The sequence below is a fragment of the Mesoplodon mirus genome (assembly GCF_964341445.2).
Source record: "Mesoplodon mirus genome assembly, chromosome: 12".
NCBI lineage: Eukaryota > Metazoa > Chordata > Mammalia > Artiodactyla > Ziphiidae > Mesoplodon > Mesoplodon mirus.
The window spans coordinates 27,404,487-27,416,574 of record NC_138988.1 but is presented as its reverse complement, the minus strand read 5'-3'; positions in this window follow the sequence as shown (position 1 = coordinate 27,416,574).

Sequence of the window (12,088 nt, the reverse complement as noted above, 5' to 3'; positions counted from 1 at the left end):
CCACACACGCGCATATGTATGCATATGTATGCATATTGTGTGCATATGTATATATACATTCACTGCTATCGACAACCCTTCACTTTAAAATGCCGTTTGATTAGGACTCTGATCCAATACCTGCTCGCAGCAATTTGCCAGCGGACGTGTCATTTCCCGAGGCGTAGTCAGGATGGAGTGGGGGGAGGCAGTCTTCTCTCAAACGCCTTTTCCTCTTGCCACGCGGTTTTGACGTGCAACCCAAAGGAAACAATAGTTTACAAAGGACAATTGTGATATATTTTACACACCATGTACGTATATACATATATATGAAATATATATATATGAAATAAACAGGAATTTTTGGTGATGGACAGACCCTGCGTAGTTCGGGTGCTGTCGATTTCTAACTCCCTGGGAAGACGGCTTAGGATCGTCCGCGTTATTTAACTTGGCAGCCAGTTAAACTCCGCGGTGGAGCCTGCCCAAAGGTATTAGCGTTTAGTGCTAAGAGCTGGAGTTAAGTCGGCAGTGAAAACGACGGGCTGGAGGGGCCAAAGGGGTGAGAGGAACTGATTCCAGGTTCGCCCAAACTTCTGGAAGTTTGCCGGCCTGAGTAGGTCTGAGTTGGATGGCCCACTGGGTAAGAACCCAAAACGCTGTGATCGCTGTACAAGCGAATCACTCGGTTCTGTTTGGTTGGTTTGGTTTGGCTTTGCTAGAAACTTCCCAGGTATGCGTGAGAACGGAAAAGTTCTTTCCTGCCCAGGTTTCTTGAGTTCTCACCAGTTCAGCCGAATCCCATCTTCTCCTCTCCTAGGTAGATTTCTGTCTGCATTCTCTACCCCGGAGTTTGCATTTTGGCTTAGGTAAAGACAAAAATGGGAACTGCAAAAATGCTGAGTAGAGCTCCACCAACCGTGAATCAGTCTCTTTCTTCCTCCACCCCTGTCTCCTCCCACACACAGACCCTCCCTCTTTGGGGGTTTAGCTAGGGTGGCAATCAGTAGATGATTACTTACTACTGAGGGCCTCTTACATGCCAGGCACAGTACTAGCTAAATACCTGCTCTAGTCGTTCTCATTTCTGTCCTATGAAGTTAGCATATACAATCAATGGGCCCACTATACAGATAACATGTCCAAGGTCACATAACTGGCAAGAGATTGTTTTCAGAACCCATATTCCTAAAACCATGCAAAAAAAAATCCAGCTAAACAATTAGCCTGAATTGGCTGCTGGAGTGTAAATTGGGACACTTTGGAAAACTGGTTGGCCGTATCAATTAAAGTTGAATGTTTGCATTCCTTACAACCCAGCAATTCCACTCCTAAGTATATACCCAACAGAAATGTATACTTAAGCTCACCAAAAGAGAGGCACTAGAACGTTCACAGCAGCATGATTTGTAATAGTCCTACGTTGGAAATTTTCTGAGTAACCATCAAGTGCGGAATCCATAAATAAATCGAGTGGTCTGTTCACAAAATGATATACTATACACATCAATAAGAATCAACAAACCACTGCTACACTAAACAGCATCAATGAGTTTCACAAACATAATACTGACCAAAGGAGCCAGATCCAAAAGACTACACACTGCATGATTTCATTTAAAGTTCAAAGTAGGCAAAATTTGGGCACACAAGGCTTCTGGGGTGCAGGTAAGGGTTTGTTTTCTGATCTGGGTTCTGGTTTGTGAATATTTTTTGAGCTGTTCACGCTTATTTGAATATTTTCTATTCAAATGTTTGTTGTTATGCTTCTATGTATCTGTTAAATGCACTTATTTGTTCACATTTTAATATCTATTATACTACCTCTATATCTGTTAAATAAGTGAATAATCAGCCTGAATTTGTCTGACTTGCCCCCCTCCCCCAGGTTCCCAAAGAGATACTACTCCTTACCTGCCTCTTGAGTAATGCACCTTGAATTTCTTCCTCTGGACTGGACAACCACATCAATTAATTGGCCTCTTATACAGACTTAAAGACAAGCTGCATCCAGACTTTTAACACAATTGTCTTTGGAGCCTGGGCAGTGGATACAACTTCAGGGAACCTGCAATGGGCTCAAGAATGTTTAATCAGGGGAGCACATCTGAAGCATTCTTCTCACCCAAGACCTCAGTACAGGAGGAGTGGCAGCATTGAACTTGGACCTGTACCCTTTGCTGCAGGTGAAGCAGGTAAAGAACCTCTGGCCAGGAACTACCTCACACTTTCCAGAGGCCCAATCTGGCAGCTTGTGCTGGGAGATGGAGATCTGGTTGAAGGTAGGAGGGTGGGGTACGGGATGTTTGTATGAACTGGCATTAATAGAAAGCCTTGGCAAGTCCTTAGAGCTTAACTCACTGGGTCTTGGCCCTAGACAAGACCAGGGGAAAAAAGAATCTTGGCTCCCTGGCAAGTGACCCAGTTAGCAGAACTAGCAGTTCTGCTTTGGGAGAGGATGGGGAAGTTTATTTTAGCAGGAAAAAGCCTTGGGACCCAGAAATCAAATACTTGACAATCCCTTTGTGCAAAGCAAATGTGAATTCTGGTGGTGGCAATGGTTGCAAATCTGCTCTCAGCACTTTAAGAAAGATATCAAGTAGAGTTCCCTGTGCTCTACAGTAGGTCCTTATTAGTTATCGATTTTATATATAGTAGTGTATATATGTCAATCCCAATATCCCAATTCACCCCTCCTCCCCGCCCCATTACCCCGTGGTAACCATAAGTTTGTTTTCTACATCTGTCACTCTACTTCTGTTTTGTAAATAAGTTCATTTGTACCCTTTTTTTTAGATTCCACATATAAGTGATATCATAGGATATTTGTCTGTCTGACTTACTTCACTCAGTATGACAATCTCTAGGGAACTCTACTCAATACTCTGTAATGGCCTATATGGGAAAAGCACCTTAAAAAAAAAAAAAGAAAGAAAGAAAGAGTGGGGGCTTCCCTGGTGGCGCAGTGGTTAAGAGTCCACCTGCCGATGCAGGGGACATGGGTTCGTGCCCCGGTCCGGGAAGATCCCACATGCTGCGGAGCGGCTGGGCCCATGAGCCATGGTCGCTGAGCCTGCGCGTCTGGAGCCTGTGCTCTGCAACGGGAGAGGCCACAACAGTGAGAGGCCCGTGTACCACACACAAAAAATAAAATAAAATAAAAAAATAAAAAAAGAGTGGATTTATGTATATGTATAATTGATTCACTTTGCTGTACACCTGAAACTAACACAACATTGTAAATCAACTATACTCCAATAAAAAATTTTTAAAAATAAGATATTTTTAAAACTTAAAAAAAGAAAGATATAAAGAACCTACAGCTAAAGCAGTTAAGGTGGAGGTGAGGACTAAGGGCTGGTGCTCTAATTTACATAGACTAAAAAGATTAAAATTCTCTGCTTCTGAAAGAGTGAGACAAGATAAGACCCAAGGTGATGTAATTCATTCATTAGTTAGCCAGTACACTTGTCTTGAGATTTTCTGTACTGGGCCTACAATCTAGATGCCAGGGATAGTGCCTACCAAGATAGACACAATCCCCTCCCTCATGCCACTTACATTCCTTCATTCAGCCAATAGGCATGCATCAGTACCTTCTGTAAACCAGGCTATGGGCCCAGAAATGGATAAAGGACAATGGGCGTGGCTAGGATGGTCCAAGACTCTGAAAGAGGGCAGAGTTAGAGGGAAAAAGTAAAAAAGCAAACAAAAACATACCCAAAGAACTCCCTGACGGTGAAGTTAAAAAATTAAAAAACTTCTCACTCCAACAGAGGCCACAGGGTGAATTCATAAATACCAGGTTTCTAGAGGCATTTCCATGATGGGTGGGTAGACTGCTCCTTTGGCAATTTATTGTCTGATGCTTTTTTCTAGAGACAGAATTCTGGTCTGGATGGAGCATGGCATTTCTTAGGATATTAAGACACAGCATGAAACTCCCTTCTGGGCTTTGTAGGGCTGAGTATCTTTGAATCAGAGAAGGTTCTGGAATCATATCAAGTCAGAAGCCTGGCTCACCTGTGAGCTATGGGCCCACAGGCAGGTTATTAAACATCTCTGCAAGCCCCAATTGCCTACCTTGGGTAGGAGGTGAACACTTACTTGGTCCCAGGGTGCTGAGGACCAAATGAGAAAAGGCACAGAGAGAACTCAGTACCCGTGACTGTCCAAAGGAAAGCCCTCAATGAACATTTGCCATAGTTATTACAATAACTGTTGTTATTCATAACTATGGTCCTTCAGTCTGATTGGTGGAAAGATGAGAGAAGAGAGCAACAAGCTTTCTTATTCTGCTCTGTACTTGTTTTACTTCTTTTTGTAAATAAAGTGAGGTGGGATTTTTTTTTTTTCTGATTTAAAACGCAGTAGAAAAATGTTGGGAAAATCAGAGAATTACAAAGGAGCATATTAAAAATGTACATAATCCTATTACTCAGAAATCACAGACAATGCTTTGGCATATGTTCTTTCTCTGCATTTACACGGTTGACATCATATAATATATACTGTTTTATAATCTGTTTTTCCATTTAATATAGTATGACTATTACCCCGTGTTTTGAATATGCAACTAAGACAATTTTAATGTCTCTGTAGTACTCCACTATCTGGCTTTAACACGAGTTAAACAGTCCTTTGTGGTTGGATATTTAGGTCGTTCACAATTTTTTTTTTTTTGCAATAGTTCCATCAGGAACATTCTCACACGTTAATTTTGTGCATAGCTAATTCCTGTAGGACAAATTCCCAGAAGTAGAATTACTGTGACAAAAGATATGCACATTTTTAAAGCTTTAGATACCAAGTGACAAATTGCCCTTCCAAGAGGGGGTACAATGCCTCTTTCCCAGTGCCTTCCCTAACACTGGGCATTGTCATTTTAAAAATCCCTACCAATTTAATAGATCCAAAACGGTATCTCATTGCTATTTCTGCCTATATGTTGTTGCCTAGGGCAGACTCAGGTGCCAAATTATAGAGAACTTGGAATGTAGAAATGCTGGTACAGACTGGGGTGACAGAAGAGAGAAAGAAATATGTGAAAGGATGTCCCAGAGAAAGAACCATCCAGAGAAAGGGGGCCAGTGTCACATATTTTGGGGCATCCAAATGGCTCCAGTTTGCTTTAGGTTTTGAGCATTTCCTGAGAAGCCCCCTCACGACCTTGCTCTTCCGAAGCCACCAGTCAGAACGTGAGCTGCTGCCGCTCCACATCTTCTAGACGCTCGTGCCTTCCCAGGCCAGCTCCCCCTAGGTCCTGCGTGTGGGTGCTGACCTGTAGCTGAAGGTCCAGCCCCAAGAGTGGGAGCCTTGAGGTAATGAGGCTAATGTGGTCTCCCTCCCTCCCAAAGGCAGCTGAACTAGTTCACACCTCTCAGCATGCATAGAAAAAGAACCAGAATCTCCAGGCAAAGGAAGTACTAGAAATGAGAAGAGCGGTCTTGCCCATGCCACACAAACAGGAGAGAGGGTGCAAGGAAGATTATTTACTCCCAAGAGCTAGATTTTCATGTTGATCTTCAGCATCTTCTCTGGCAGAGAACAGCATGTTTTTCATTACCTCTCTGATTTCTACTGAATCTTTCCTACTGATTAAAAAATAACCAAATCTTAATATGAGAAGTTTTCAACATACACACAAAAAAATACAGAATAAAATAAGGAACCCATATACTTAGCCTCAGTAAGACCAATCCATGGCCAATTCTGATTCAGGTACCTCCCCACGTACTCACCCCCTCATATTATATTCTAAAGCAAGTCCTAGACATACTATTTTGTCATCCCTAAATAACTTCACTACCATCACCTAAAATATTAACAATAATTTCTTTATATCATCAAATACCCAGCATTCCAATTTCCAATTTTTGAAATGTCAGAATTTTAAGTAATCTTTGGTTTAAATTATGATTCAAATAAGGTCCTTACATTATGATTGGTTGTTATGCCTTTTAAGGCTCCTTTAATTTATAGATTTCTCTCCATTTTTTTCCCCTTGCAATTTATTTCTTGAAAAAAATCAAAAAAATTTTTTTTGTTCTATAGGGTTTTCTTTTCATAGTCTGCATTTTGCTGACAGCATCCCTATGGTTTTGGCAATTTTGAAAACTCACGTCTTTAGATGCTGTCCTTCTGACTGCCACTCCTTCTTGAACATTCCTTCGAGAGCAAATCTTTGCTGTCTAAGTCCCGTGGTCTGTGTACTCCTGTAGGGCAGCGGCATCTCTCGTTCAGTTTTGGTCACTGCTGTCACTCACACTCACCACCTGGACAGCAAGCACACCTGGTTTGTTGGATGAATCGAACGCCTCAAAGAACTATGTTCTTTTCATTATGTTTCTGCCCTGTACACCCTTGAACTCAGCTTGCAGCCCTGCATTTTGCACTACATGTATTTTTTTTCCCCATGTGTGGTTAGTGTCTAAGGACAGGATAGACCTCATGCTGGTTTTAAAAACACAGACATTTTCTCCACTGTTCTGTAAGAATGCTCCGCACAGATCAAGATTCTGAGTTACCAACCGTAGTTCAAAGGCTGACTGACTTTTCATCCTCTATGGTTCTGGAATGTACATTGGTGCTTTTATTCTCCTGAGTAATATTTTATTATTTTTTTAGCAAGTTTTTTTTAACATCTTTATTGGAGTATAATTGCTTTACAATGGCATGTTAGTTTCTGCTTTATAACAAAGTGAATCAGTTATACATATACATATGTCCCCATATCTCTTCCCTCTCGCATCTCCCTCCCTCCCACCCTCCTTATCCCACCCCTCTAGGTGGTCACAGAGCACCAAGCTGATCTCCCTGTGCTATGCGGCTGCTTCCCACTAGCTATCTATTTTACATTTGGTGGCGTATATATGTCCATGCCACTCTCTCACTTTCTGACTAATATTTTATTTTTTTTTTTTTTTTTTTTTTTTTTTTTTTTTGCGGTATGCGGGCCTCTCACTGTTGTGGCCTCTCCCGTTGCGGAGCACAGGCTCCGGATGCGCAGGCCCAGCGGCCATGGCTCACGGGCCCAGCCGCTCCGCGGCATATGGGATCCTCCCAGACCGGGGCACGAACCCGTATCCCCTGCATCGGCAGGCGGACTCTCAACCACTGCGCCACCAGGGAGGCCCCTGACTAATATTTTAAAAGGTAACTAGTTGTTAACTGAAGAGAAGGAAGGCTTCCCAGACTTCTCCTTGGATATTGAGAAGATATTTATTTTAATTCCAGAATAAGGATTTCCTTTAGAGCTCCTGCCCCCTCCCACCCACACCTCCATAGGTCCCCTGGGGGTGGAAGTGGAGGTGGTACAAAGTTCTGTACAGGAGAAACTTAACATTCTATAAGTAAGCGCTTGCTTGCGGAATGAAAGAAGAGCCATAGCAAGGAAGTCTCCATCCCTCTCGTTAAATCAAATTGGAGCACAAGCTTATTTAATATAGTCAAGTATAGGAAGAATTCTCCTTCAGTTTTTTTGCAGACTAGATTAAGTTTTCACCTAGGGCACATAAAAGAGTAAATAAATTAATATTGATCACCTAGGAGGTTTTAGTAGATCAGAGTTTTGTGTCTCCAGACTCAATGAATTTTGGGATGCAATTAAAATAATTCCTAATGCTTACTGAGTTCAAGCAACGTAATGGAGTATGCAATGAAAATCAAGTCTCCCTTCCACCTAAATCTCTGGTCTCTTTCCCTAGAGGCAACTGCTTACTCTGGTTTCTTACTGTGTGCCAGGTCCTGTGAGCTTACTAATTATTACCAGTTTCTGTTACTATTGCATAAATAGTGTGACCCTATAAAGCAAGTGGACTTGTTATCCTCATCTTCAGATGAAGTAAATGAGACTCAGTGTGTATTGGTGATTAGCCTAAGGCCACATGTTTAGGTGAGTGGCAGAGCCATCGCTCAGAGCAAGCCAGCATGGGATCCCACACCCATTGTTCTTAACCATTAACTCATCCTATCTAGAAATACAAAAATACGACCTACTGATATCGTCAAACAGTAAACTGTAGACTTTCATTTGTCAAATTGTTTTGGCCAGTTTGATGGTTTGACTTTCTTTCAAGATATTAAAACTCTACAGCTTACAAGGTTAGTATAAAAAAGAAAAAGACATGGTCCCCATTTTATAGGTAAGGAAATCAGGAAGAGAGACAATAGATAAAGCAAGGAGTGGGATGGGGAAGCGAAAGATGAAGAGCTTTGGCAGAAATTTTCAACTTTTCTGTGTGTGTTTATGTGTGTGTGTATGTGTACAGTACGGAAACCATAGACCCCTTTGACACTGTGGTAAGACTAGGGATGCCTTCTCAGCATAATGCTTTAAAATGCATAAAATAGGTACAATTCCAAAGGAGACCAACTGCATTGATATACAGTTATCAAAAACTTTAGAAAATAAATGTGTGGCACAGTGATATATAAGCTTCCTTTTCAATGCATTAAATAAGATCTGGTGGCAGGTGTAATCCTAAGGAAATTTAGAAGTACTGATGAGTGTAAATGATATTTTGAGACATGGCAACAACTGTAATGTGATATGAAAACATCTGTGATTTCTCTTGGTGACAAAGCCACAGACAATGCAAGTGCTACTGTGGTTTGCTGCCTCCTTTTTTTTTTTTTTTTTTTTTTGTCTTATTCAAGTTCATGGACCTCTTGAATTCTAGCCAAACACTCCAGGTTCAGACTCTCTCCCCTGTAAGAGGACATGAGCAAAGGTTAGAGGGTAATACTTAGCCTTCCATCCTGCACCTGCTACTAGTACTATACTTCAATTCCACATTTTTCTTGTCCAGATGATGCTCTGTTGAGACACTGTAAACAGTAGATTTATTTAAACTACGCTCCTTTAAAATATTTTTAATTTGAAAAACTAATAAATGCACGTGGTTAAAAGAAGCAAACATAAAACAGTATGTACTGAAAAATATGTCCCCTTTCCCAGAATCCCTCCTATATCACTCAGAGCTCTTGGTTGCCAGCAACAGAAACTGACGGGAGAAAAGGATTTTATGGAGTAGCTCACAGAATCCACTGACGGCTGGGGAGACAGGTTCATTCAAGAACCAAGGGACAAATGAGGTGAGGCACAGCCAGAAGAGCCCCAGGGACAGCTCTGCTGGGACTGCTGCTGCTGCTGGGCAACTGCCCTGTCCCTGGATGCCCCTGGTCTAACCCACAGCTGTAGTGAAGGTTTGCTAATGCTGCTGTGCCTTTGGGTCCTTCTTTTAATGAGCTTGTAACAATAGGTCATGCTTAGGGTATTATTCTGGTTATTTCTATTTTACAGATGAGAAAACTGAGGCCTAGAGAAATTAAGTAATTTGCCTGAGGTCACATGGTGGGTATTACCACCGACTGAAATCAGAACCAAGGTCAGCCTGACGCCAGAACCTGAACCTGTGCTCTTGATCTCCACCTGCTACTCCTTCGTGCTAGTCCTGTCACCCATGGTCTACAGATCCTGCAGCCCCTGCTTTCACCTTTACTTCCACATTAAATTGAGTGGTTTGAGCCCCCATCCTTTGTAATAACAGGGTCTGAGTCCCTCCCCATCTCAAGAACCATCTTTTTCTGACCTCCTGGGGGCAAATGGACACTTGTTTCTCATCCACTCCCGAGTCAGTTCCTAGCTCTGCCCTTGCCCTCAGTTCACTGAGTGGGAGGCTCTTCCCTGGGACAGATACCTCCTCTTCCTTGCATTCTCCAAAGAAATATTAATACTGTGTGTACAGCAGTGTTGTTACGGAGGTGGGGTGGTGGCAGAGAGTAGATGCAATGTGAGCTTTTTTTTTTTTTTCAGTGAAGGATGAATTCCAATTTCAGAGACGTTAAAAATGAAAAAAAAAGCTTTATCTTAGAATCAATGAAACATAAGAATTGATCTGACTAAAAGTTGGAGAAGAAATGGATCAGAGATGGTTTTACTTCTTTTCAATGTAGAAAGAAACCCATTTCCTTGATTGGGAGATCACTAGTCTAGGTTAATCTCTCCAGAATTATTTTATCAGAACTATTCCAAGTTTTGGAGAGAAAGACATCTCTTCATCCTGCCAAAAATTATTTCATAGGAGTTCAACTTGTAGGATCACAAAACTAGAGACTGTCGTTTAATTAAAGCGTCCTCTGAAGAGTTCAGACTTTCCAAATACATTGCAATGTCGATATTCCCCATATGCTCTGGAATTTTCAGTCTATAATCTTAATGTTTGATTTTTTTGAAGGGTGTTTTTTATCTAAAATGAAAGTAATTGCACTAAAGAACACTGTGGAGGAATTTATTGTGTTCAAAGCCCTGTTCCAGGGGTTGATTGGGGAGACCGAGTGAGGTGCCCAGTTCAGGACAATAACATAGTGACATTCATACAGTGACATCAGAGTTTGAAACCTGGTCATAGCTTCCACCTAAACTGTACTTTTCTTTGCACCAAATACTGGCAGTATTTGTCTTCTTACGCTGCCTTTGGTTTTCTTTTAAGTGCGTTCCAAAATTTCCAACGCTTTCTCTAAAATCCATACTATCTTCAATCACATGTTTCTTGCTTGGAGATTTAAGCAAAGCCTTGTTTGTTCTTTGCAATTGTATTCACTACCCAGGAAACAAGCCAACTTGTTTCTGATGGACAGAGGGAAATATGCCAACTTAACCATGTTTACAATTGCTTTTTGCCATCACATCATAGATTCTTAGGAAATAAGAAAAAATGTTATCTGGGTACTCTTGGCTTTTTGTTACAGCCTTTGCATTCCTCTTATTTGTAGTAATTGTGATCTTGTTATTCCTCTGTTAGCTGGTGGCTGTGATCACTTGTTGTGTAGTGTTTTTCTTTGACCTTCAATGTACGGTCGTCAGGGGAGAGGACTCTGCTGGCTGATGGCACCCTCTCCTCCTTTGCTTAGTTACAACAAAGGCAGATTTACGACTTTGGTTGAAATGCATAGTTTCATAAGAAGGAAAACAGATGATAATTTTAGTATTTAGATGAAGAAGGAAAACAACCTTGAATAAAAGATGAATATTGATTTTAAAAAATTTGTTTACCCAGAATTGCAAAATTGTGCACAATGTGATTTCATTTCAGATTTGTTAACCATGTGCTGATGGAAATTGGCCACAAAGAACACAATTATTTTGGATTTTAAAGTTTAAATAAAATGAATTTCTTAAAATTTATGTTGAAACAATAATGATACAACCCTTACTGGTTGGTTGATTTCCTAAAATTCTTACAGAATCCCAAATTTATGACAGCATTACTATTCACGCCGGCACCGGAAATTCAGGTCACGTTAATGATGAGGTGGATGGTTTTCCTAAAGCTATTGAGATTCATCATCTTTTTTAGTAATTCTTTCTTTACAGAGAGAGGATACTGTAATAAATTTACTTTATACTTTCTTTTTTAAAAAATATTTTACTTATTTATTTGGCTGTGCCGGGTCTTAGTTGCGGCACATGGGATCTTTTAGTTGCGGCATGCATGTGGGATCTAGTTCCCTGACCAGGGATCGAACCTGGGCCCCCGGCATTGGGAGTGCGGAGTTTTAGCCACTGGACCACCAGGGAAGTCCCTACTTTATACTTTCTTAGTCATGATCATCCTCAGGTGTGCCTCTCTGATGTTCACCCTTTCAATTCAACCAACATTTATTGAGTGCCTATATTCCAGGCACCAGCCTGGCACACACAAATAGATGCATAGTCCCTGACCTCAAGAAGTTGGCAGTCTAGCGGGGAGACAGACACATAAAAAAATCATTATAATACAGTGCAGTTAGACTGGGGTTGAATTTGGGGTGTTTCAGAAATTCTTGAGTCACACATTTCAAACAGACTCTTGGGTCACTTCCACAGATGGCTCATTTCTACCATTATGTTTTGATCCATTCTCCATTTCATCCTGGATTTTCAGTTTACCTCATTTTGTTCTTGTTTCTTCTTTGATTAGACAATCTCCTTAAATACAGCACAAGCATTAAAAGTCATACCGAAAATCTGTATGTGCAGACATGGAAATGGCCCTACACTGATAAGTGAAAAATATGATGTGCCTTAGTAGGCTCAGGCTCAATCCCATTTGTGAAAATATAT